Source organism: Eptesicus fuscus, chromosome 3 (genome assembly GCF_027574615.1).
Source record: "Eptesicus fuscus isolate TK198812 chromosome 3, DD_ASM_mEF_20220401, whole genome shotgun sequence".
NCBI classification, from domain to species: domain Eukaryota; kingdom Metazoa; phylum Chordata; class Mammalia; order Chiroptera; family Vespertilionidae; genus Eptesicus; species Eptesicus fuscus.
In genome coordinates this window covers 16651090-16674223 of record NC_072475.1, presented here as the reverse complement: position 1 = coordinate 16674223, position 23134 = coordinate 16651090, and the positions used below count along the sequence as shown (strand labels likewise).

The 23134-nt window shown below is 39.8% G+C and overlaps 1 pseudogene; it reads left to right on the top strand.

Moving 5' to 3' along the window:
- The first annotated feature begins 8462 nt into the window (after positions 1-8462).
- On the top strand, positions 8463-11434 carry LOC129148548 (peptidyl-prolyl cis-trans isomerase A-like; annotated as a pseudogene).
- The last annotated feature ends 11700 nt before the right edge of the window (positions 11435-23134 follow it).

Here is a 23134-nt window from a genome sequence, read left to right as displayed (position 1 = left end):
TTTGTTGTTGTTGTTGTTATAGTTTTTGTCACCAGGATGGGGCAAACAGTGTGAGCCAGGTTGATGGAAGACTTAGATATGGGGCACACCTGCTGGCTCTGTGTGGGGAGGGCTCAGCAAAGGAACAATGGCCTTTGCCATCACTCTGTTTGGGAGAAAGCTGCCCTTCAAGTCTCACCCCAAAACCAAACAATTCTGCTCCTTCCCGTATATTCCTGGCACCTTCTGACCTGCTGCCCCTGCACTGGACCTCAGAGCGAGTGAGTTCAAGTAAGTCTGTGCATGGGCCCTTTAAGAGGAAGTTCTGAGACTCCACCAGCCCTTCTTCTCACTCAGTCACAATCCTCGCTGATTTTTATAGACAGAAATTATGGGGACTTCTCTTCCTGGCACTGGAACCCTGGGCTGAGGGCCTAGTGGGGGGTCCAGGACCCCTTACTCCTCAGGGCCCCCCCCCCAGCTGATATATCCCTCCTGAAATTAATCTACCACATGTAGGTGTGGGACTAGCCCATTCTACATCTTTGCCCCTCCTGGTGTATGAAGCTTCTTCTGTATCTCCTTAGTTATACGACTTCTGTTCAGCTAGACTTCAGGAAGTTCTGAGTGATGGTTATTCTGTAGTTTAATTGTAGTTTTGATGTGGTTGTGGGAGGATGCAAGTAACATATTTACCTATGCTACCATCTTGATCAGAGCTTCTAACTATATTATTTTCATACATGCTTTTTATCTGATTGAGGAAGTTCCTGTCTAGTTGTATTTTCTGAGGTAATATGAAAACTACAAAAGTAATTGCTCGGCACAAATTGAATAATTAAAATATTATATCAATTATATTCTTCAGTCTTGATGTATTATCTTTTTAATAAAATGTTCAGTAATACCCGAGTCCCTTCTAGTTTTGGACAGAAAGAAACCACATTGGCTAAGGTAAAAAGGGGGGTTATTTGATCATGGAACTGAAAGTTGTGCTCAGGGACTTGTGATGCCATCAGGGCCCAGTTTCTGTCTCCCAGGATCTCTGACCTATAGCTTCTGGCACATTCTTAGACATCATCTCTTCTTGTTATGGTAAAAATAGCCAGCAGCTCCAGATCTTATGACTTCTCACATGAAAGGACACCAGAAAAGAGTGTCTCTGTCCTGGAAGTCTCAGCAAAAGTTTTGTGGTGCCCTGCCAATGTGGCTCAGTGGTTGAGCATCAACATATGAACCAGGAGGTCACGGTTTGATTTCTGGTCAGGGCACTTGCCCAGGTTGCAGGCTCAATCCCTGTAGGGGTCGTGCAGGAGGCAGCCTGTCGATGATCTTCCTCTCTCATCGATGTTCCTATTTCTCTATCCACCTCCCTTCCTCTCTCTCTAAAAATCAATAAAAAAAATATAAAACAAAACAAAACAAAAACACAAAAAACTGCTCTAATTCTAATCTCTACAGCATTCTCAGCCTCTTTTCAGAACTCATTATGTTCTTGTCTCAATGTAAACTTGGCTTTTTCTTGACATCATTACTTCTCAGGCAGCTTTTTTTAGAAGATGCCCACCATTCTTTCTTCATCTGTATCTCTTGGCCAAGAGATGATATTCACTTAGACCTTCATTGTCACTTCCAAGCCTTGACTTTTCAATCATATAAAAAAATCTCTTTCTTTGAGTTGTATGATACCCAACTCTAACACCCACAACTCTGCCTTAACTAACCTGGTCACTTTCACTATCACTGAGTATGATGACAAGAAGAATGTGAGTTGAAAATGATCCCCCATGTCTTCCAGTCTCTCAGTACCTCTTTCTGGAAACAACTATAATCACCATTTTTTAAAATTTCTTCCGGAGATATCTTATGCAAATATAATCATGAGCATATAATTTATTCATATACACAAATGGTAGAATATTCTATACACTATTCTGAATCCTTTCTTTTTTTCTTTTTGCTTAACAAAATACTTAGAATAATTTTTTTTAAAATATATATTTTATTGATTTTTTTTTTTTACAGAGGGGAAGGGAGAGGAATAGAGAGTCAGAAACATCGATGAGAGAGAAACACCAATCAGCTGCCTCCTGTACACCCCCCACCGGGGATGTGCCTGCAACCAAGGTACATGCCCTTGACCGGAATCGAACCCGGGACCCTTGAGTCCACAGGCCGACGCTCTATCCACTGAGCCAAAGCAGTCAGGGCTAGAATAATTTTTCTTATCAGTACATACAAATCTTCCTATTTTTAAAATATGTTTTTTATTGATTTCAGAAAGAGGAAGGGAGATGGACAGAGAAATAGGAACATCAATGATGAGAGAGAATCTTTGATCACCTACCTCCTGCATGTCTCCTACTGGGGATTGAGCCCGCAACCCGGGCATGTGCCCTGACTGAGAATCAAACAGGTGACCTCCTGGTGCATAGGATGATGTTAAACCAATTGAGCCACACTGACGAGGCTCAAATTTTTCTTTTTTAAAAAAAGTCTCTGCCATTGTAAATAAGGCTGCCTAAAATAACATTTTATCTATGTCATCCTTTATATTTACAAGTTATTTGTGGCATCAGTTCTTAGAAGTGAGATTGCTGGGTCAAAAGATATTTACATTTTTTACATTGTAGTAGATATTGACAAAATTGCTCTTGGTAGGCTGTGTGCTTATTTACACCCATCAGCAATGTTTGAGTCAGTTTCCAATTATCCTTGCCAACACCATATTTTATTCATTTCTTTCACCTTTGCCAATTTGATAATTGAAAAATGTTTCATAAAAGTTTTAATTTGTGATTTTCCTACTTTGAGTGAGGATGCTCATCTTTTCAAATGTTTAACACTGTATTCCCTTTTCTGTGAATTCTTAGCCATCTCCTTTGCTTATTGTGATATGTGATTTATAATAAGAAATATATACTTTGGTCTTGGTTCCTGTTTTTGTCACTGAGCTCCTAAAACCTTTGGAATTTCCTAAGCAATAAGAGCAACATATGTGTTTTTATTATGTTAATGGAGACTTTTGGCACTTAAGATTGGAGGCTGGTTGCCTGGAGAACCAAACACTTTCCGTTTCACCCCCTCCAGGCCTCCAGGGAGGGCCAAGGAAAAGGACTGGAGATTGAATCAATCAGCACTTACCAGTGATTTAATCAATTATGCCTATGGAAGCCTCCATTAAAAACCCAAAAGGACAAGGTTTGAAGAGTTTCTGGGTTGCTGAACCAGAACTCTTCCCGGTGCCACAGTGCTGGGCCACAAACTCCACCAAGACAGAAAAAGCTCCTTTGCCCTATGTATCTCTTCATCTGGATGCTAATTGTATCCTTTAATATCCTTTGTAATAAACCCATAATCTAGTGAGTAAACAGGTTTTCCAAGTTCTGTGAGCTGCTGTAGCAAATTAATTGAACCCAAGAAGGAGGTTGTGGGAACATGATTTTATAGCTTTTTGGTCAGAAGCATGAATAAAAGCTAAGCTTGTGATTGGCATCTGAAGTTGAGGGCTGTTTTGTGGGACTGAGCCCTTAACCTGTGGAATTTGATGCTCTATCTGAGTAGATAATGTCAGAATTAGTTGGACTATGGGACACACAGCAGATGTCAGAGAACTGCTTGGTGGTGTGGTGTGTCACATGTTAGAATTCACAGCAGAACCCTAACCTATTTCCTGATTTTATTGCAGGTCTTTATATAATAAGGAAACTAGACCTTTACAGAAATGTGAGGTGCAATATATTTTTTCCTAGTTTGTTGAATCACTGTTTGGTTTTGGTGTTTCTTGTGTAGAACAATTTTATTTAGATATTGTTTCGTTGATCAATCTTTCCATTTTGCCATCTCTATTTTATATTATACCAATACTTCCCCTATTTTGAGATGATTTAAACAACTTCTGTACTCCATGGTGACTATCCTATATAATAAAAGCCTAATATGCTAAGTGTCCGACCATTAGTTCGACCGTTTGACCAGTCGCTATGACGCACACTGACCACCAGGAGGCAAATGCTCCAATCAGTAGGTTAGCTTGCTCCTGGGGTCTGGCCAATCGGGACTGGGTGAGACGGACCAGACAGAGCCCTGGAGCCCTTCCGCGGTCCCTCCTCATCCCCAATGGTGCACCAGTGGGTTCCCTCGGCCTGGCCTGCGCCCTCTCGCAATCCGGGACCCCTTGGGGGATGTCAGAGAGCCAGTTTTGTCCCAATCCCCACAGGCCAGGCCAAGGGACCCCCCACCAGTGCATGAATCCATGCACCAGGCCTCTAGTAGTTAATAATACTGTATTGCATATTTGAAAGTTACTAAGAGAGTAGATCTTAAAAGTTTGAATCACAAGAAAAGAATTTGTAACTATGTATAGTGATGGACATTAACTGGACTTGTGGTGATCATTTTGCAACATATATAAATATTGAATTATTATGTTTTATACCATAAATTAGAGTAATGTTATATGTGTTAGGGTTTGACCGGTGACGGGGACTGTGAAAGAATTCACAACTATAAGAAGAGATGCGGAGAGGAAGTTTACTGTCCTTTCCACAAAGGGAAAGGGCTAAGTACTGCTAATCAATACAGGGCAAGGAACAAAAAGCGGATTCCCTTTTTAAAGAGTCTTGACTGCTGTTTCTAGGGAGGAGTATTGGGTGCTGAAGTTGAGTTGTTTGTTTTTCAGGAGACAGTCTTGAGGATGCCCTAGGGAGGTGTTTTATCAGTATTTTCCCAAGCCTGTAAAACATGCTTAGAGCAAAAGTTATGAAGAATTCAAAACAGGCTTGTTTGAAGGGGTAGTAGGGAAGGGAACTTTATACTAACTATAGACTCTTTGTTGTGAATTATCCCTGAGTTCTGAAAATAGCAGGGAGGAGGTGGATGTAAGAATGTAGCCTTGAGAATAGTCTATCTTGTCCCTCAGTTTGAACAGAGAGGCTGATTGAACCAGGGGAGGTTCAATCTTGGGGTTTAATTACCAGGTGGCCTTTTCATAAATTGTGGAAGGCCACAGCAAAGAAAAAGAAAGGCCTTTTTCCTGTCCTTACAATATGTCAATTATATTTCAATTAAAAGAACTTCACATTAATTTTGGTAGAAAAGAAATACTTAAAATATATTTTGCCAAGACCGGTTTGGCTCAGTGGATAGAGCGTCGGCCTTCGGACTCAAGGGTCCCAGGTTTGATTCCGGTCAGGGACATGTACCTTGGCTGCGGGCACATCCCCAGTAGGGGGTGTGCAAGAGGCAGCTGATCGATGTTTCTCTCATCGATGTTTCTAACTCTCTATCCCTCTCTCTTCCTCTCTGTAAAAAAAAAAAAAAAATCAATAAAATATATTTTAAAAATATATATTTCATTTTTGTAAAACTTGATTAAGGAGCTTCTCAAAATTCCACTTAATGTGAATTTTGTCAGTAAATGTCAACTAAGAAAAAAATTTTCATCTATTACTTCAATTTTTATGTGTTTAGTTATAGACACAAATCTTTGGTCCATATATAATCCTAGTCTTTCTAACTCTTGCCACTATGGGGGAATCACTTCAGTGTAAAGGACCTTCTCAACTTTCTACCCACTACCGTCTTTGATCTCCTTTGCTCAGATAGTCACCTCCCTTCAGACCTCTCTTGAGCATATCTCAGAACTTCTCATCACCTATGAGACCCTTCTCCTTTTCCAAAAACTTAAAACTCTCACATTCCACTTCCTCATTATGATCTCTTATCCTTCAAGGATCCTTGCTCCCTTAATTTGATTGCAAATTTATAATAGTTTTATCAAGATCTCTGGCCCTTAATATCTCCCTTTTTTTTTATATTGTCTGCCCCTCCTAGGTACGACCACATAATGATATTCATGAGCCCTAAACATTTTTGCCTCCATTGGCTTCTTGCTCAATAAAAAATTAAGTTATATTTTACAATTGCACTTATATAAAGATAACTATATTTACCTATATATTTAACCTTTTCTTTGCCTTAAAGTTTATTTTTCTTCTGTTTCTAAAAGAAAATTAAAACATTTTTGTGGTGCTCTAAAGCTCTGTAGCTTAAACATCATTCAGCCCTGCTCCTAGGCACTGATTTACTGCTTTGACCACTTTCTCAATGGTCAAAGCAGTAAATCATCACCATCCTCTGCTCTTTGGCCCCTTGTTTTTCTGTGTCTTTGTACTGCCAAACCTCAAACCTATATTAATCTTCTGAGCCCTACTAGAGAAAAATTATAAAGGAGATTGGTGCCATCACAGTTTAAGGGGTCCATGACATGAACTGGGCCCTCAATATGTTTAACTATTTTTATACATGTTCCTGATCACTTATCTGTTCATTCCTCATGTTTGCTATTCCAAATCATTTAGCATTCTATTCAACTAAGAGAAAATAAAGCATGCACTCTTTTAACTCTCCATTCTTCCATATTCTGATTAGCCTTGGCTGGGTAACAAAACATTCCAAGATTCAGTGGCTTAAAACAAAAATTATTCTTCTCTTAAGTTCTGTCGATTGACAGGCACAGTTGGGCAGTTCTCATTTTGGGTCTCTCGTGTGATTGCAGCTTAACCTACAGTCAGTTTGACATATAGACAATTGAAGATTTGAGTTGAATACTCAAGATGTCATTCCCACATGGCTGGCAATTGCTGTTAGCTGTAAGCTAGGAGCTGGGGTGGGGCTGTCAACCAGAGTACCTACATGGGGCCACCCTCTCTATGTGCCTCCATGGTGGCTGGGTCTGAAAGGGAGAGGCCCAAGAGCAAGCATTCCAATCTGGGTCATAAGCCATGGAAATCCCAATATGTCAATTCTACTGCATTCTATTGGTCAAGAAAATCACTAAGAAAAACCTACATTCAAGGGTAAGAGAAAGACTCCATCTTTTGATGGAGGAGTGGTACAGTTACATTACTGAAGAGCATATGGATGGAAAATACAATCTGCCATATGTAAAATTGGTTGCTTTTATACCCATTTTTACTTTCTTCATTCCCATCTCTGAGGAAGTGGTATCTAGCTGTTCATAGCTGATTTTTAACATAATCACTAGCTTGTGCTTAGCCTTTTATATACCTCATTTTATCAAACATCTCTCCTCTTATGTGTTCAGTCTTTTTCCTCTACTGGCTATTTTTTTATGAATATCCTCAAGTCTCACCTTTAAGAATAAGAAATTTATCATTGTCTCATATTCCACTCTAAATAATTGCCTTATATTTCTCTGTGTACAAACATGATTTTTGAAAATTGGGTCTGTCATTGATTTTATCTTTCTGACTTCCCATTCACTACTCAATCTACTGCATACTAGATACGGACTGCCATCCCTTACACCATATTACTGAAGACTTCAAAATTCCCTGATCCAGCAGGTACTTTAAAATCTTTATCTCAACCTTTTGGTAATATTTAAAGATGTTGGTTACTACCTTGTACTTGAGACGATGTATAGGCTTTTATGAATCCACTACTGATTTTCTATATGACTTCTTGGCTTTATATTAGATAGTAAAGTCTTAGAGAATGAAAGGAAAGAATAGGATAGTATGTTAGTTCCCTATGGCTCTGTAATACCACACACTTGGTGGTTTAAAACAATAGGAATTATTTATTCTTTCTCAGTTACAGAGGCCAGAATCTAAAATCAGTGGCACTGGGCTGAAATCAAGGTATCCACAAGGCTGTGCTCCCTTCAGAGGTTCTAAGGGAGAATAAATTCTCTTTCTCTTTCAGCTTCTGATTGCTACTGGCATTCCTTACCTTGGGATCACTTCAATTTTCAAGTTCGGAATCTGCAAATCTGTTTAGTCTTCATGTTGCCTTCTTCTTGATATATATGTCAAACCTCCCCCCAGCACCTTTTTCTTATAAAGACATATGTCACAGCATTTAGGGCCCACACAGATAATCCAGGGCAATCTCCTCATCTCAAAATCCTTAATTTAATCACACCAAATCCTTTTCCAAATAGGGTAACATTTACAGGTCCCAGGGATTAGGGCATGGGTGTGTTTTGGGGTCCCATTTCTTAGCTTAGCGTAAATGAAGAAGAAAACTAACCTCATAATTCAAAATGTTATGGAAGGTCATGGATAACTGGTTGAGATGAGTATAGCTAATATAAGCTAAAACATGAATTTCAAACAAACAATGGAAATTATTATTATTATTATTATTATTATTATTGAGGTCAATTTGTTATTTCACTTACTTATGCATTCATTGGTTGATTCTTATACATGCCCTGACTGGAGATTGAACACACAATCTTGACATATTGGGACAATGTTCTAACGAAAACTGAACTAGTCTGGCCAGGACAGCAATGGAAATTATTAAGGTAGTTAATAATTTGTTTTTTGTTTTTAACTTTTTAAAGGCTGGAAAACCCAGTTCAGAAGAATAAAAATGGCAACTCTTGCAGACTGAGGACTAGTAGAAGGAAGAAGCTGTCATGGAATGGGCTGCAATGGAAGGAATCAGGAAAAAGCTAAATTTCAGGTAAGACAAGAAAGTTGAAGTGGCGTTAGATGAGTACCTACATTGACATAGCAATTATAGTGAAGTCTTGTTAGTAAGCACTATAAATCAATCTTAAACATAACTTGTTTAAACTAACAGTGATTGCACAAATCATTTCTCATGGTTTTCAAATCACTATCTTAGAATAGATACTGTATAGTTAATGCCTCATTAATTAATTAAAAGACTACTAAAATTCCAGACACTAGTGCTTGACTATGCCCTTATTCAGGAACTTTAATTAAATAGAATCAATTGAATTAATGATCTAATGAAGGAAATAATCTTAAGAAAGACTTGCAGTTTGATTTCCCCTAGCCAGAGAAAAGTTGTCTTAGGAGACTCATTTGACCACTGACCTATCAAGATAAGCACACTTGCTTGTGTAACCAAGTAGTCATTCAGATATGCAGCTCCATAAATCTAATTTATATACCTTTTTCTTCTTTAGTTCTCATCTAAAAAGATAAAAATTTAAAAAGCAATCAATTGTTAATAACAGTAAAATCATATTTCATATTACGTATCATGAATTTGCTTTGAAATGTGGGGAAAAGATTTTTAGTGCTGACCATGATAGACTGAAGTTCAAAAAGAGAAAAAGCCCAAAATGTACCATAATTGCTCCTGAAGTACAGTCTATTATTGATTTCTTCCCCATCATCTCATCAAACAGAAAGTGAAGAGAGGAAAATACAAGTTCAGAGGGACTAGCTGCTCAGGTATTGGACAGGAGCTTTGAGTGAAAATTTCTGGCTCATTAAAAACATTTAAAAGAAGCAGCTTGTCTTCATGTAGGAATCATTATTCTCAGTTTGAGTTCATCCTCTGGAGTTTTCACCTCTTCAGCAGGGCCCATTCTGGGCAATTTCTAAGAAGTGCTTCTTTAATGGGAGGGATTTATGTTAAGTTGGTTCAGGAGAGGTAGACAATTGTGGAGCCTTTTTAATGGACTACAAAAGACTGTCGAGTAATTAAATAGATTTCTTTTTCCTTAGACTGTTCCATGGTTTTAAAAACACTCCACTGAGCATGTAAAATCAATTTCCATTACTGGCCTTGACCTTTGCAGTTTTATAAACATGTTTTTTTCCTGAGTTTGGAATGTGGTTCAAAGGCAATAGTAGAAGACTAGATGAGATAAGTCGTTGTAATAAAAGTTACTGCTTTTACAGTAAAAGTCTTCTTTTCACACAGGCATTCATTCAACTGTGTATGTTATAAATATCATTATATAAACACCTGCTTCTTTATACTACATATGTATATATGTATTTATATTGAAGGCAGGCTTTTTAATTTTTATTGCTCTATAATGAAAAAAAAAAAAAAGCACTTGGTTTTCTCTGTTAAAGGTATTTCCCCTTTTCCATTCCAAGAAAGTAGCCAAGCCATTATGTTTCTTTGTCCCAGGGACTTTAGGTTGCTTGAATGCAAAGCAGATATCACCAGAGGACAGCGTCATTCCTTTTTGTAGGTTCTGTTTTGGAACACGAGCTAGCCCATTGTGGGGATTATGCCACATCACCCAGAGTGGAGGAGAAGAAAGATGAGGGCTGGCTTTGCAGCCCCCACGGTTCCAGAGCCGCCCGTGACCAGCTACGGTGAACCTCGCCGTGTTCTTCGACATCTCCCTGGACAGCGAGCCCTTGGACCGTGTCTCCTTCGAGCTGTTTGCAGACAAAGTTCCAATGACAGCAGAAAACTTCAGTGCTCTGAGCTCTGGGGAGAAAGGATTTGGTTGTAAAGGTTCCCGCTTTCACAGAATTATTCCAGGATTTATGTGCCAGGGCGGTGACTTCACACGCCATAATGGCACAGGCGGCAAGTCCATCCATGGGGAGAACTTTGAGGATGAGAACTTCATCCTGAAACATACAGGTCCTGGCATCTTGTCCATGGCAAATGCTGGGCCTAACACAAACTGGTTCCCAGTTTTTCATCTGCGCTGCCAAGACTGAGTGGTTGGATGGCAAGCATGTGGTCTTCAGCCAGGTGAAAGAAGGCATGGATATTGTGACAGCCATGGAGCGCTTTGGGTCCAGGAATGGCAAGACCAGCAAGAAGATCACCATTGCTGACTGTGGACAACTCTAATCAATTTGACTTGTGTTTTTATCTTGATCACCAGACCATTCCTTCTGTAGCTCAGGAGAGCACCCCTTCACTCCGATTTGCTTGGAATCCTATATAATAAAAGGCTAATATGCAAATTGTCCCCTTGACCAGGAGTTCAACTGGGAGTTCAACCAGGGGGAGGGGCCTGCTGGCCAACTGCCCTCGGCCGCTCCCCCCGACTGGTTTGGTCCCAATTGGGACGGGTTAGCTGGACCCCACCTGTGCACAAATTTGTGCACCTGGCCTCTAGTGTTCTATAATCTTTGTGCTCTTGCCATGGTTCACTGGGTTCCATAATTTCCTTACCCCTTCCCAGTCTAGCTGGATTGCAGAGTTAAGTTTATGATTATGAAATAAAAACTAAACAGTTGTCTATTAAAATAAAAAAGAAATAAAAAAAGATAGATGAGGGCTTTTGGAGGGTGGAGGTGGAAATAAAACTGTCTATTGGCAATCAATTTCTTCAGATGAGCAGAAGGTGGGGAGTTTGGGTGGTTTCCAAAGAAGGAAGTGCTTGTTACCTTTCAGTTGAGTAGATTCCTACAGGACGTTGAGGAGCCATGGTCTCAGGAATTGAGATGACAGAGACCCTTGTTCAAGTTTAGCTGTGAGTACAGTTTCCCACAGGGACCAGATCATGTGGCCTGGACAATGAACAAGGCAGTAGGCATGGTGGAGACCACAGCCTTCCTTTCAATATTTTAGAATGCAGAAGACATCCCCATCCCCAACCTTTGTATCACCTGGAAATGAGAGGGGAGGAGGGCAGTCCAGAAATGACTGAAATGGAATTTCCTGCCAGGCAATTTCTGCTCTAAGAGCTCAATTGTTTTAAACAAAATAAAGAAATGTGATTTTTCTTATATGGTGAAATTTTCATTCTTGATTTTTTGGTTTCAGTCATTCCATTTTGGAATATGATTTTTCTTTAGTCCTCATACTTACACCACACCCCATCACATGCATCCTTTTTTGCTCCCCATCTTTCTAGTATAGTTATTTTATAATTTAGGTTAGAGAAAAATTGTTGTGTTACTATGATGACGTACCCTATTTTTCCATGTATAAGACACAATTTTTTTCTATAATCTTTAGACTGAAAATCGAGGGGCGTCTTATACATGGAAGTCGGAAGTCAGCCGAGAGGGAGCCTTGCGGGTGCATAGCTGCCCATACCTTGTTAAACAGGCTTCCTCCAATCATGAGCCTTATTGTTACTGACGTCAGCTGATGCCGTAATTGGAAGTGGAGGTGGAGAGTGCACAGATACAACAGAGACCGGAGCGTTCGGAGCCCATAAAGATGTCAAAAAATAAAAAGATAAATACCGGTAAGCGATTGTCTTACTCTGCAAAATTCAAACTGAATGCAATCAGCTATGCAAAAGAGCATGGGAATAGAGCTGCAGAGAGACAATTTGGACCTCCTTCCACTGAGTGTATGATCAGACAGTGGAGAAAACAGGAAAAAAAAACTTTTTAAGATGCCAAAAAAGAAGGCCTTAAGAGGAAAACTAGCAAAATGTTTAAAATATTGATTTCTTAATTTTGGGTTGGAAAAGTGGGGGGCATCTTATACATGGGGGCATCTTATACATGGAAAAATACAGTATATACTATTCATAGCTATGCCTTGCAGAATGCAGTGATTTATACAATAAGATTATTCCTCTCATTCTCAAATGTGTTTTTCTTGGATTAAATAATTGTCTTAAAATTTTTTTTTGATTAGTTTTCTACACATTCCTAATTGAAACATTTTGCCATTTGCATAAATCTCTTATTGCTGTGTCCAGACACATAAGGCATTCTGGCGTTTCCTGAAGCACGCTAAACTGCCCTACTCCAGAAAGGCTATCCTCAGGGTCCCCACACGGCTGTGACCATAGACTTGCCCTTAACCAGAGTTTTGCGGTTCTCTCCACCTGTCTCCCCTGTGGAGTTCCTGTCTCCAAGGTCTTGTCTTCCTCTTTCTTGGTTTAACCACTGTGAAGCACAATTTCTAAGTGGCTATCTGAGAGGCTGCAGGTGATGTAAAAATTTTGCTACACAAAATTTGAAAGTGTGAAAATGTCCTTATTCTTCCCTCATACTTATTTGATAGGTTGGCTGAATATAGACATATATGTTGAGAAATACTTTCTTCATAATCTTTAAGGTATTGCTTTTTCTATTCCCAGTGTGCTGTTGAAAAATCCAAAGCTATTCAGATTATCTTTTCAGGTGACCATCTCCCCACCCCGCTTCTGCATCCTTACTCTCAACCTTGCCTTTGTCCCAGTGTTTTAAGATTTCACAATGATGTGACTTTGGTGTGGTTCATTCTCAAACATTACCTGGGACACGATATCACACTGGATATTAGGTCATTTTTGTTCTGGGAAATTACTTTAAATGTTTTTAAAATAATTTTCTCTCATTTTCTCTGTTGTGTTTCTTGGGGAGTTCTTATATTGAATGTTGAACTTGTGAACTTGTCCTCTAATTTTCTGATTTTTCTCTCCTCTTTTCCATTTTTTGAATCCCCCCCCCTTTTTTTGCTCTGCTTTCTGAGAAATTTCTCCAGTTTTATCTTCTAACACTTCTATTGACATTTTCATTTATGCCATTGCATTTTTAACAGTTCTATTGATTGATTTTTTTTACAACAGGCTATACTTGTTTCATAGAAACAGTATCTTCTCATACCTCCATAAATATACCAATGATAATATATTTTCTTCTCTCTGTATTGTCTCTGGTTCTTCTAGTTTGCTTAAACTGTAACTCAGTTCTTTGTTTTTTGTATTAAACAATATCTAAGATATCTGGTGATCCTCTGTGTTTGCACATATTTAAGAGTGTGGCATGCTTAGAGTGTGAGAGTGGATATTGTTGACTTGGCTATACGTAGGGAGATCTGTCTAGGTCAGTGTTAATATAACTGTATGCAATGATGGGCATGTTATATATTGACACTGTCCAATACCATAACCACTAGCACATGTGTCTGTTGATAATTTGAAATGTGGCTAGTGCTACTGAGGAACTGATGCTTCAATTTTAGTTAATTTAATTAATCCAAAATTTAATGTAAATCACTACAGGTAGCTAGTGGCTACTGAAACATAGGGTTTGGGGTGCAGATTCTTCTTGTGGGTCCTTGTCCGACAAAGTTGAAGAATAAATTCGTGGACTAAAGGCTTCTTTAATAAAAATGTGGAAGTTTATTGTAAGTGTATACAAACTCTCTCTAGGGAGGGGTCCCCAAATGGGAAAAACCTACTCTCTCTCTCTCTCTCTCTAATGGGAAAAAATCTAAATCCAAAATTTTTTCTTTGTCTCTTTGTCTCCAGGTTTATAAAGGCTGTAGCTCTTTGTCTGAACATGACCCTTTCTAATTGGACCCTTCCTTAATTTAGGATCCCCATGCTTTCCTCATTGGTCACTCTGCTACATAGCATCAGTTTCAAAGCTCAAAGCCCATGTGGTGCCCTCCTCTTTCTCTCCCCCTTATCTTGCAACATTCCTCTATCCTCTGTGAAAATATGTTTCCCTCTTCCCGGTATCCTATGACTTTTCTTTATCCTCTGTGAAAATATTCTGGCATCTTAGAGCTATTTTTGACTTTCACATATGCATTCCTCTCCCATTGACCTCCCTTATCTCCTGATACTGCCTGTCCTATCTCTAAAATTCCTTTCACTATTATATTGAACAATGCAAGTCCAGGCTTTCTTTTTGAAGTGTGTGTGTGTGTGTGTGTGTGTGTGTGTGTGTGTGAGAGAGAGAGAGAGAGAGAGAGAGAGAGAGAGAGAGAGAGAGAGAGAGAATTTGGTTGGATTCATTAGAGAAATAGCTTTGAGCTGCTTTCTGGCCAAATTGCTAGCATTCTGAGAACCAGGTAGAGGAAGAGGAGAAGGGGGCAGGGATAAGTTTTGTTTTCAATATGCCAACACCCACCTAATCTTAATTTTCTGTCCTGTATTGCCACCCCTCAGCTCTCCTAGAGCTCTTTGTTTTAGCTTTTTCAAAAAATAAACTTCTAGGCTTTTGCTGGGAGTAGAGAGGAGATCTGAGGCTCTAACTGCTTCTTGGTTTCTATTCTACGGTCCACTTCCTGAGCTGCCTAGTGCATCCAGCTCTCAAGACTTGTGTGTAATCAAATGCTTCTCAGCTTCTCTGCCACCTTGGGACACATCACTCTGGGATCTGGCACATCAGTTACCTTTCATTAATCTTCCCAATTTTCAAATGTTGAGCCTGTCTTGTCTTTCCTCTTTCTTTGTCATTATTTGGTGTCCTGGGGGCAAAAATTCTTTACCATGTTTTTATGGGGTTTCAGAAAAGTATAAAAACAAATGACTATTTTTCAGTCACCTTTACTTCACAGTTAGTTTATTTCATATGTGTGTTGTCTTAGTTTGTTCAGGCCACTATAACAAAAATATCTTAGACTGAATGGCTTAACAACCAACATTTATTTCTCACAGTTCTGGAGGCTAGGAAGTTCAGTAACAAGGTGCTGGCAGATTTGGTGTTTGATGGGACACTAATCCTGTTCATGAGGACTCCACTCTAATGACCTAATTACCTTCCAAAGGCTGTACCTCCTTATACCATCATGTTTGGGGTTAGGATTTTAAAATATGAATTTTGGGGAGACCCAAACATTCAGTCCATACCATGGGTTTACATTTATAATCTTTCCAATCTAATCACTTACTACACTGCTTTTTTTAAACATTCATTTTACAAAGAGGAAGGGAGAGGAATAGAGAGTTAGGAATATTGATCAGCTGCCTTCTGCATGCCCCCTACTGGGGATCGAACCCACAACCAAGGTACATGTCCTTGACCAGAATCGAACCGGGACCCTTCAGTCCTCAGGCCGAGGCTCTATCCACTGAGCCAAACCGGTTAGGGCTACTATGCTACTTTTTAAGTTGATCTTCAAAAGAATTATTTACAGTGTCACCCAACTGTTATAATTTAGAATTCATACCTCTAGCAATAATTTCAAATCTATTTAAAATATTTTTGCCTTTTTTTTTTTTAGCTGACTTCTACAAGCATTTGAACTTGCACTTATTGAGACTGAATGTGGATAATTGAATAGGCCTTTCAACAGGAGAGACGACGTACAGGTTCAAATATAAGGTGAGCCTTTTTAGCTCTAAGAAAAAAATTGGAGAACAATTATACCTTTTATTTAGATATATGCAGTTAGCTTTCAAAATAATTGAATAGACCTCCTATAAGAGAGACTTTATAAAGACTCAAATATAGGGCAATTATTTTTATTTCTATGGCATAACTTTTGGAGAAAATATCATTTATATTCAAGTTCAGATGGTATTTAGGCAAATCTGTACAAAATATAAAGCATGGGTGTAACTTAAATACATAATCAGTGCTATTGTATTTTCCCTCCTTTTCTCAAACTATGAAGGTTGGATTTTCCTGGAGGTGCAAATTCAAATTACTATGAATTACAGAAAATGAGGTGCTATTTATTGTTCATCCATGTTTAGATGGAATTGGGCATAAGCCCAATATGTATTTAAAGGAATCTATGACAAAGGAGATCAACACAGTCATGGGTAGAGTAAGCCATTTAACTTATTTATAAAGCCATACATTTTAAACTTGTATTACAGTTTGGACTTTTTATGGAGTTGGATGGTTTATTTCTGCTCCTCATTTCCTCACAGTAGGTAGCTGATTTTTCTTGCAAAATAAAGACGGCTCCTCAGGTGAGCCTAGACAGTCTTTTGGATGCTAAAATGAGTCTCTTCTCAGTGGATTGGTTTTCTGTTTTTATTAAATCAACAGTTTGATTTGTGTGTAAATCTTAGCGGCTGGGAAATCCCATTTGTGTCTATTTTTCTGTTCAAGTTCTGGTTGAAGTTATTGCTCCACCCACATTGTTCTTCCTTTTCCCCGAACTCCTACCCCACGTGGAATTTGCACCGCATGATTTAGAATCTAATTCTATAGTGTTGTTTTGCTGCTGCTTGCTTCAGACAGTTTTTAATTCCCCTCCACCTCCACTGCCCTCCTCATCTAACTAAATTGTGATGGTTCCGAAGACAAAAGTCATGTTTGGTATGTCTTTTCCTTTTTTTAATCCTCACCCGAGGATATTTTTTCCCATTGATTTTTAGAGAGAGTGGAGGGGGGTGGGAGGAGAGAGGGAGAGAAACATCGATGTGAGAAAGACATATCAATTGGTTGCCTCCGCATGCACCCCTACTCAGGGGCTGGGAATGGAGCCTGCAACCGAGGTACGTGCCCTTGACCGGGAATCAAACCGAAGATCCTTTGGTCCACGGGGAGTGATGCTCTAAGCACTGAGCAAAACCAACCAGGGCTGGTATGTCTTTGTAACCTGCACAGGGCCACTCTTGTAGAGACACTCAGGTTAGCTTTCTCATTGAGAGAGAATTGGGACATATGCTACCATTTATCTTGTACAGCCTCTGTCCCAAGTGCCATGTAGACACTTTACATAATATTTCTCATCCTTACATAGATACTGCAAAAGTACTGATATTTTTACCTTATTTCTCAGTCGAATCTGACACTCAGAGAAGGCAAGTAACTTACATACAGCTATTAAGCATCTGAACCCAGCTTAAACCCGCGTTTAAACCCATGCTCTTCCTGCTACCCCAATTCAACCTGCCTTATTCTCAGAACTCACATGGAGTCCAGATGAACATATTAGAGCATCATTACTTAGCTTTCATCTAGGTTTTCATTGGACTACTAACCTAGGTGGAATTCAAGTTCTATCCTGCTGACTTCCAAGGTTAGCTCTGCACTTTTGAGAATTAGGCGACCAACTTTCTGAGCAGACGTACTTGTCTCTTTAGGGCCATTGGAGCCTGGCGAGAGCCCTGGCGTGTCAAGATATCATCAATGAACAGCCTGGTTCTGAAACCCAGTACTTCCCCCCTAGTCTAATGCTGGCAGGGCTGTTGTAGTGACGTAGGGCCTGGAACTTGTCCCTTCCTTTTCTTCTCTGCATTTCATCGCTCCCACATTTTTAAAGCAAAACTTCCTCTATGATATAATAATGGGTAAGCACTCCGAGTTTCCAAGTGACAAGTGAGTGCCAGGACTATTTTCTTTGCCTTGGGAAGCTATAAATTCCCAGGTCTACTCAGATTCCAGTGACTTTCAGAGACACCGAGCCGCCGCTCTCCTTAAGAAAGGCCACCAATGGGAGTGATTTCTGGTGACGCAATGCTGATATTTTAGTACCATCCTGGAGAAGGGAAGAGGGGGGTTTCTCCGGAGCCAGATGAACTCATAATTAGTTCTCACCCAGGCTGCTTAAGCAATTATGGTGAAACCAAATCACATTACTTTTTTTTCTCCTGCTCTTGCTAAAAGCCTCAACCCTGCTCCTTCTGCCCCATAGGGCCCTTGGCTGGCCATTATTTCTAATACCACAGATGCTGTTGCTCGCTCTTGTTTCCAGGCTACCACTGTCACTGTGTAAAATAAGAAGTGTGGGGGAAATAATGCACACCTCTCGGTCTCACTACTTCAGAGGCACCTAGCAACCCTGTCTCCAGGCAGGCAGCACGCATCTCCCTGGTAGTTTATTGCCCACTCACAGCAGAGGCGGTGTGCTCTCTGCAAATAGTCTTCATCTTTGCCGGTGCCAGCGTGGCGGTGGGGTGCCGGTGTCATTTGGTGTCCTCAGGGACGTTTGGTTCTTGTTCTGGGAAGACTAGGGCAAAGCAACGACGATTTCCCCAAAGCTGTTTGTGGAATCAGAAATTAGGTTAAGAGGTTCCATACTCGAGGTGGTGTAGCCTGAAATCAAAAGCAATGGTTCTCAACCTTTGTTTTGTCCAGTCTCTGACACTTTTCTGACCTGAACTTTCCAGAATGTTCATGACATTCTTTTCTAAAGGATGTTTTCCTGGTATGTCTATGTGACCAGCAGCGCTTCTGGCCATTTTGTCCATCTACCCCCCTGCCCAGCCACCCTCCTGTCAGCCAGTCCCACAGTTTTCAGCATATCCGCTCTGTGCCTCCGAAATACCAATTGGGCTGCAGAGAGCCCTGTGCTGGCTCACCAACCAGCCACGTGGACATTTCATTTTAGACTCATATACCACGGGGCATTAATATGTGCATGTTGAGACTTGTAATTTGCTTTCTGTACATTAGTGAGTTGTTAAACATTCTTTGTTTCTTTACTATATATATATATAAAGTTTATCACATTTTGACCCTCCCCCAGAGTAAAAGCCTTGGAGAATGAAAGCCACATCTCTCGTGGAGGGAAACCAAGTTTTCCTGGGATGAGTGATCAAAAACTGGAAGGACTCTGAGTCCTAGGTATGTAAAGCCTGAGTTGGGAAACTGTGAGCGATGCTAGGTAGAAGGGTAATCCCAAGATATCAGGAAGGAACTAGGTTTTAACCTCCAAGAGTCATTCTCTCATTCATTCACCAAACAATTATTGAATTCCTAATGAAATGTCTTACTGACAAGCTCATAGTCTGGGGATATTTTAGTAAAAACAAGAATTCGAAACAATGTCAGATGTGTTGTAATACAAGTACTTACAAAGTGCTTTGGGAGCTTGAATGGGGATGGCGAGGCTCTCTAGGGAGATGGGAAGTGATATTTATATTATTTAATTTTTAGTAAGAGCTATGCTTAACAACTGGCTCACGACATTCCTAAAAATCTAGCAGTTGGCTCTTATGAGCTGGTGTGCATTGGCTGCAGCACATCATGGGATGAAGGTGAAAGTGCGAAGTGTAGCTATGTCCTGTAGCCATGCTAAGGAATTAGACTCTCTCCATGAAGCAGGATAATTTGAAATATTACCTAAACTTCTACCACTATAGAAGGTGCCTAACTTTTGCTTTTCCTTGTCTCAGACTTTTTTTTTTTTTTTTTTTTTTTTGCTTTGGTGGCCAGAAACCAAATATTTCTAGAGGCAGGCTTGGCATTACCTACTTTCATAGGACCACCTGGATAACAGTCAAGGTGAAGATCAGAGGTAAGCATTGTAAACTAAGACCAGAGAGCCCATTCTTTAATATCCTGAAGAAGATTCCTTTAAATTTCAGAAGATCCTTGGTGGATGGAAGGAGCCCAATAAAAAGACTGAAATTGGGCTTTTCATTGACTAAATAGAAGAGGACTCAGTATAATTTAACTATTTTAGAGAAGTTACGAGAAGTGATATATCCTGCACTCTATTGTTGCAGAATAAAACTGATACCCACTACAACTGTGGGTCATATACAATTTTTAACCAGAAATATAATCTCATTGTATCTAAATTTTAGAAGGCTAACTATCGACTATGTAGAGGAGGAACTGGAAGGGGGAGACCTGGTTGAAAAATGCAACCAGTTAGGTGTGATCATCTGCCATGATAAGGAGAGTAATCAGGATAGTCTCTGGGAATAAAGAGGAGAGGACAGGCTCCACAGTATTTCAGAGGCTAAATTACAAAGGACATGAATACAAGTTTGAAGATTTAAATATGAGCTGTTATGTCTTAGAGGCACATGCAACCCCATATCCATGTTGGTTACCTCATGCCAGGCACAGTGCTCATTCTTAGCAGGTGCTTAACAAATACATGCTGAATGAATAAAAGAGCGAATAAATGTATGTAAGTTCCATGCACAAGCAAATATGTGCATTTTCACTACATTAAAAATTAGTCTTGTCAAGAGAGTGACAACAAAAGCCACAGGCTGGGAGAAAAATCTTTGCAAAAGACACATTTGATAAAGGATTGTTATTCAAAATATACTCTTAAAACTGAACAATAAGAAAACAAACATCATGATTGAAAAATAAAATTGCAAAAGACCTTGTAGACACCTCACCAAAGAAGATATACAAATAGCAAAAAAGCATAAGAAAGGATTCTCTATTTTATATGTTATTAGGAAAATGTAAATTTAAACAAGGAAATATCACGACCTATCTATGAGAATGGCCAAAATCCATAAAACTGACAACATCAAATGCTGGCGAGGATGTGGAGCAACAAGAATTCTCATTCATTACTGGTCAGAATGCAAAAGGGTAAGACACTTTGGAAGACAGTTTGGCATCCTATATAATAAAGAGGTAATATGCAAATTAGCCCTCACGCCCTCACAATTTGGCTGCCTACCACCAGGCTGGCAAAGGGGGTTAGTGAGGGACAACCAAACGAGTGAACAAGCAGGCTGCATGGGGCGACCAGGCCAGCAGGGGGTTGTGAGGGGCGACCAGGCTGGCGGGGGCGGAGGGGGCCGTTAGGGGTGATCAGGCCAGCAGGCAGGTGAGCGATTAGAAGCCAGTGGTCCAGGATTGTGAGAGGGATCCCAGATTGGAGAGGGTGCTGGCTGAGCTGAGGGGACCCTCCCCCCCCCCCGTGCACGAATTTCATGCACTGGGCCTCTAGTTCTCTTATAAAACTAAATAATAATCTTACTATATGATCCAGCAATCAAATTCCTTAGAATTTATTTACCTAAAGGAACTGAAAACCCTGTCCACACAAAATTATGCACATGAATGTTTGTAGCAGCATTATTCATAATTGCCAACAAATGGAAGCAACCAAAATGTCCTTCAGTAGGTGAATGGAAAAACAAACTATGGTTCATCCAGACAATGGAATATTTTTCAGCACTAAAATAAAATGAGCTATCAAGCCATAAAAAGACATGGAGGGACCTTAAATGCATATTACTAAGTGGAAAAAGTCAATCTGAGAAGGCTAAACACTGTGTGATTCCAACTACATGACATTCTGGAAAAGGGAAAACTATAGAGACAACAAAATTAGTGGTTGCTGGGGGGAGGGGGAGGGGGAGGTCATCCCCTGTCCCAATTCATATATTGAAGGATAAATAGGTGAAACACAGAAGATTTTTGGCCATTGAATCTAATCTATTCTGTACGTTACTGTAATGATGGATGTGTCATTATACATTTATCAAAACCCATAGACTATATGACCCCAAGGCTGAACCCTAATGTCACTGTGTACTTTGGATGATAATGATGTGTCAATGTAAGTTCACCAACTGCAACAAACCACTCTGGTGGGGGATGTTGATAGTGGGGGAGGTTGCATGTATATGCGAGGACAGAGGGTAGTGAGAAATCTTAGGACCTTGCACTCAATTTTGCTATGAACCTAAAACTGCTCTAAAAAACAAAGTCTATTTAAAGTTGGGGGGGGGGGGATGAATCTGGGAGCCAGCATGAGGATTTATGACTCAGTACCTGAGTGGTGGTTATGGAAACCGGAGCATTTCCGCATTGCCTGAACATGGTATTCTAACCAGTAGACTGTATTTGTATAAAGGTCAATGAGCCTGTTAATGAAGAAAATGCTAGTGTGGCAGGAGGCAATTCAAGTACACAGGATTATTATGAGGTATATATCAAAGAACAGAGGATGAGAATTTGAACCAACTTAACCCAGTTTGCCATTCCATGAATGTGACATCATTTGGGACTTCATCAGAACACTCCAGCACTTAGAGGGGGTGACAACTCTGTGTTTCCAACCTACCATCTTTCTATCAGGCAGTTGTAGCAAAAGCACATTTCAGACCATAATGTTCTAAGCAGACAAATATTTGTTAGCAACCAGGCACAAAACAATCATCCTGCTGTGTATACTTGGAATATTTTCAGTCTCAAAACTTGACACAATGACCAGCCCTTTATGAAAGGCTCTGTCCAAGATGAAGACAGGCATGTGCTGATAGAGGGAGCATCAGGCCTTTTAGTCAGACCAGATCACAAGATTTCCACTGATGGGGAGAGGTACAGGGTCTTAGGAGCTGTCCCTGTGGTATGAATTACTGTCCTGAAACATGATTAATAATGAACTTCTGGTATTGATTTTGACAAGAATACTTTTGAATGCCACCTGGCCAATTCTTAGGGTGTTAACTCTATTAAGCCACTTCATATGCTTATTGATTCCTAGGGTGTAGGTTAGAGTGAAATTGTAGGCACAGAGTTCCCAGTGTTTACATTCTGTGGTATTGTAAAATATATTACAACAAACAATAAAACCAAAAGAAACATCCAGAAAAAGATTTTAAGAAAGCTCCAACATCAGAATGAAACTGTACCTCTGCTTTGTGTTGTACTAGTAACTATGAGATCTAATTGTATGTTTCCAGTTATTGTCTGGAGAGAGTGAGAGTATATGGGGCTTTATAACATTTACACAAGAACAATTGAAAGCAATTACTTCCTTGATTGATGTAGCATCATGGATCCTTTCTGAGATTCCCCAGGAGCAAAACCTCGATATAAGGCTTTATTTGATGGATTTATTTATTTATTTTTGTAACAAGAAGAGCCATGAGTACTATGGATGAGCAGAAAAATATCCCAGAGACAGGTTGTCATAGAAACTGTGCCAGGAGAGCAGCTACGCACAGGATAGAACGCACCATCCAAAGAAGAAAGGAAGGCAATCATCGTGAAGCTACTCTTTTCATTAGTTTGGGGGAGCAAAGCTCTCATGA